The 4,877-nt window shown below is 54.7% G+C and overlaps 1 long non-coding RNA gene across 1 annotated transcript in view; it reads left to right on the top strand.

The window, feature by feature from the left end:
• The window catches only part of LOC115948377, a 33,770-nt gene extending 29,289 nt beyond the window's left edge, over positions 1 to 4,481 (top strand). The window contains exon 3 of the long non-coding RNA XR_004082193.1: positions 4,435 to 4,481. This is a non-coding gene — a long non-coding RNA (uncharacterized LOC115948377). The remainder of the gene's footprint in view (positions 1 to 4,434) is intronic.
• Positions 4,482 to 4,877: the final 396 nt, after the last annotated feature.

Genomic DNA, 4,877 nt, shown 5'->3' with positions numbered 1-4,877 from the left:
CACCGCCCGCTCCTGTGCCACCCTCCTCCTTTCCTCCCTCCCTCCCTGCTGCTGCTCTGCCTCTTCCCACAAACCGTCCCTGCTCCTCCCTGCAGAGCCCGGAGAGCCGCAGGGAGCGCAGCCCTGCCTGGCATGCAGAGAGCCCGGGGTCAGGATATAAATGCAAGGGATGGAGGAGAGGAGGGGAGGGCTGAGTCCCTCTGGGCTGGAGCAAGGTTCAGTGGCTCTTCAGGATGCTTGCAACCTCCCCCCCGAGGGCTGGGCAGTGCAGGAAGCTGTCTTTGAGCTCCTGGAGGAGAAAGGGACTGAGACAAGAAACTGCTCAAATTAATTTCTCTAGCTCACCCGAAATACTGACCTGAGAATAGCAAAAAATATAAAAAAAAAATGATGAGAAAAGGGGAGGTGTATTTCATCAGAGATAAGAAATCCATTTTACATCAACAAATGTTGGAGACAATGAGAAGTCACCTGTCCCATATAGTTTAGATAGGGAATCACGACAAGATAGGGAAAGGTCATTTAGAAAAGCAGCAAAGAATAGAGGCTTTGCCTGTTGAGAAATAAATTCTGGGAGGAGCATGTTTCCCCAGATTTAGAGATGGGGAAAAACTGAGGATACGAGGACTGGAGCCTCTCTGGGTGGGCACTGGGGTCTTGGTGCTTCATGGCCAAGCAGGTAACTTTATGTGGAAGGAACTGGACTGCCAATCTTTAGATAAAACTTTGAGAACAGAAAAATGGCAAGAAACTCACAAGGAAGAAGCCCAAAGCTGCCCTTTCCCCAGCTGAGCTGGGGTGGCACTTTGGAGTAAGTCACACTGCAATCTGCCTTGTTTTGTTGGCTGCTACCCCAGCCAGAAAAGAAGAATTTAAAACATCCCAAGGTCCATCCCTGCTGATTGAGAAAAATTCCATTTTGTGAGTGGATATAACAACACCACTGGAGTGTTCTGTCACACGCTGAGCTTTGGTGCCACTGGTGCTAAATTGCCTCAGCTTTGACCCAAGGGTGCCTCCCCTTCCTCCTGCAACTCCTGGCCAACATCAGGGATGGGAGGATGCACATCAGAGGGTGCAGCTGCCTTGAGCTGAGAGTTCACAGCATCACAGGAGAGTTTGATCCCACAGAGTCCTGTGGGGATCTGGAGCGCTCTGAGCTGTGACCTTCACCAGCAGAACGTGGTCAGTGCCTGGGCCAGCCTGGGCCTGTCACTGCCAGGGATGCTCCCTGCTTTCCTGCCTTTTGAAACTGGCATTTCGTCTCTCAGAAATGGCTTTTTGATGAGCGGGGTGGAGGGGAGAGGAGAATCACTTTTTGAAATACTTCTAGAATCATAGAAGTATTTAAGTTGGAAAAGACCTCATCAGGGCCCAGCACAGCGGGACAATCACAGCCCTGGTCCTGCTGGACACATTATTCCTGGTACAGGCCAGGTGCCCTTGGCCTTCCTGGCCACTCAGAGGAGCTCACTTGGTACCAGTGCTGACACAGCAAGTCCTTCACTGTGGGACCCAGCATCAGCAGCAACCAAATCTGGATTGGGAGGCTCCTGCCTGGCCTGTACAGCAGGTGGCATCCAGGAATTTGGGGGTCTGCATTTGTGGTGGGGAAGATCTCAAGAGGACACAGCCCCAGGGTTCACCAGGGCAGGTTCTGGCTGGACATCTCGAAGAATTTCATCACTGGAGGGGTGGGCAGGCATTGGCAGGGGCTGCCCAGGACAGTGGTGGAGCTCCCATCCCTGGAGGTGCTCAAGGAATGACTGGAGGTGGCACTCAGTGCTCTGGGCTGTTGACAGGATACTGATCAGCCAAAGGTTGGACTTGATGATCTTGGAGATCTCTTCCAAGGCCTTCTTCTTGGAAGACATTTCTTGAACATTTCCAAGGATGGTGACTCCACCAGCTCTTTGGGCAGCCTGTTCCAATGCCTGACCACCCTTCCAGTGGGGAAATTCTTCCTGATGTCCCACCTGAACCTTCCCTGGTGCAGCTCAAGACCTTTTCCTCTTCCTGTCCCTGTTCCCTGGGAGCACAGCCCGACTCCCCAGCTGTCCCCTTCTGTCAGGAGTTGTGCAGAGCCACAAAGTCCCCCCTGAGCCTCCTTTTCTCCAGGCTGAGCCCCTTCCCAGCTCCCTCAGCTGCTCCTGGGGCTCCAGACCCGTCCCCAACTCCGCTCCTTTCCATGGACATGCTCCAGCCTCTCAATGCCTTCCTTGAAGTGAGAGGACAAGACGTAGGAAACAACACAGCCCAAGGGAGAGGCTTCCAGAGGCTGAAGCACAACAACCTCCAAACCCCAAGAAATCCCCTTGGGAACAACCCAGGGAACCCAGGGAATAAGCTGATCATCTGTGGGGGCAGGGAAGGAGTTTGTCACCATCTGCCTCTTGTCTCTCTGCTGTGGGGAGTAATAAGCAAGTAAGGAAGGGAGGATTCAGCAGTGTTATTAGGTGGAGAAAGGCATTATTCCCCCTGTCTGCACCGTATAAATGAGTGTGTATTTTTCATAATGGGGGAATACATGCAGGGAGAGAGAAAAAATGTTTTAAAAAAGAAAGAAGGAAAGGGGGGAGGGGGGAAATGAATCGATATAACAGAAGCATTAGGGCACTCAGGGGAGTGTTTTACTGGGGCCATTAATATACTTCTCAGGTGGTAAAAGCCACTTAGCCTTTAAAAATGATAATGAAATGTTAACTACCCAAAGCATTATTGCTGAGTCACGGAGAGCCAGGCAGCCCTTCAGCTCCCATCTGATCCAGGGGTGCTGGCAGGGCTCCCACCTGCCGTGATCCAGCACATCCCCCTCCCTGGGCACAGGGCAGCCCAGCTCAGGGCACCCTGCCCTGCTGCTATGGCAGTGCCAGCGTGGGCACCCCCCCTGCCAGCCGTGCCCCTCGCCCACCTGGCTCAGGATCACCCATCCAGCCCCAGCATTGCTCAGGGGGACTCCACCCCTGGGAGGCACAGGGCAGTGAGGAGGATCAGACCCAAACGCTGCAGCCACGCTGCTTCCAAGCCGGAGTTTGGTTGAGTCTCATTCATCCTCCTAGGGCTGCTGAGAGAATAGCTAGGATAGTTAGGGAGCAACATGGGAATGGGAAGGCCACCACAACTTACAAAGATCCATGCACAAGGATGTTTCGAGGTTGAAAGCTGCAGATGCCATGGTCTTGTCTGGCTGCAGAGGATCCATGGGGGGAAGCTCAGGATGATGAGTACCATGGGTGTCCAGCTGCTGAGCCAGTGCAGGGATGAGAGGTGCAAGGGATGAGATTCCCTCTTGGCTCTCAGGAGATGGCACAAAGCAACACAAATTCCTCTCCAAACCCTTGGTGACTGCAGGTACTGGCTGGTAACACCCCAAACCACTTGACCACCATGAGACCCTGGAGACCTCTTGATGTTGATGGAGACCCCCATGTTGATCAATGTGCAGAGTTTTGGAGGTATTGGGCAGCCCCAAATTACTGACCAGCTCTGAAAACCACGGGGGTCAAATTCTGGCTGTGTTTTTTCAATGGGAGAAGCGGGGGCTCACCCTGCAAGGGGGCAGGGATTCTCATTTCTCATCTTTAATGTATCTCTGACTCTTATTTGATTGTGAAGGGCCCAAACAGCCCCCCATAGTGTCACAGGAGGAAATTCAACAGGCTGGCATGGTCCAGCGAGCTGCAGTGTGAGATGAAGGTCTTCTCCTACGACGATTCAGTGCCCAAGCAGAAAATTAATTTTCTTCCATCCATCTGTATATGACCCAAAACCTTCCCTAGTCAGGGAGATTATGAAGTTTTTTCACGAATGTGGATTGAAAGTCAGAGGTGCCTGTGAAGGATGCTGGAGGAGGACTGAGTCTCTGGGGGACAGGGAGCAGCTTGGCTCCTGGAGCACACCATCGCTCTCATCCACTGCGCCCGCCTCAGGCACTAGTGCAGACCTATTTCTGGGGAATTTTTTGACTTGGGTGAGTTTTCACCTCTGTTAGGCAACACCTAAAACAAGCCAACACCTCTCTTTACCCCTTTTACCCCACACAGAAGTCTCTGCATTTGCAGCAGTGATGTATTTGGGAATGCTGGCTGTGGCACAGATCTGGTAACTGCAGGGTACAGGGCAGAGTTAAGGATGTCACAAAAGCAGGTCTGGGAGCCTTGCACACCACTGAGCAGGCTGTGAGTGTCCCCATCCCAGGCTGCGTTTCCCCAGTAGCTGGTGGGGGAGGTTCCTGTTCTCCAGCATCTCTCTGGGAATGCAGCCCCAAGGTCAGCGTGCCCTGCACATGATGCCAGTGCTCCTGGAGCCCGGGGAGGGCAGGGCGCTGCCAGCTGGCGCTGCGTGCCCAGCTCCGGACCTGCGAGGGGGAGATGGAGGAATAGGAACACTTCCCACCTCCCCTCCCTGCCTCACCCCGCATTCATCCTCTTCCAGGGGTGAAATCAGCAGGAGGCAGCTCTGATGTCTGCAGGGACCCGCACGGCAAAGCCCGGGTGTGCCTGATGGAGGCAGGGTCACCCCCTGGAGCCCCCAGCCCGGGTGTGCCTGATGGAGGCAGGGTCACCCCGTGGAGCCCCCAGCCCACGGGGGCGAGCAGGAGCTGCTCTACAACCCCGCGTTCCTGCCCTGCAGCTGGGGCTGTGCCCTGCCCCTAACCCAGAGAGAACCCGGCTTCCTCTGTGCTCTGCAGAGAGCCCGCACAGGGCATCTCAAGGGCATCTCAAGGGCATCTCCTTCCAGCGCGGCGCTGCTGGAGCCGAAGGACACCGAGGGCTTGAGCGCCTGCTGGGAGAAGCGCTTCTGAAAGCCGGCTCACGCCGTGCTGAACTGGTCGGGGAGCTCTAACTGGGTCAGGCTGCTCCGCTCCTCGGCAGAGC

The sequence above is a fragment of the Geospiza fortis genome, unplaced genomic scaffold (genome assembly GCF_000277835.1).
Source record: "Geospiza fortis unplaced genomic scaffold, GeoFor_1.0 scaffold413, whole genome shotgun sequence".
Lineage (NCBI taxonomy): Eukaryota > Metazoa > Chordata > Aves > Passeriformes > Thraupidae > Geospiza > Geospiza fortis.
This window is presented reverse-complemented; position numbering and strand designations above follow the sequence as displayed.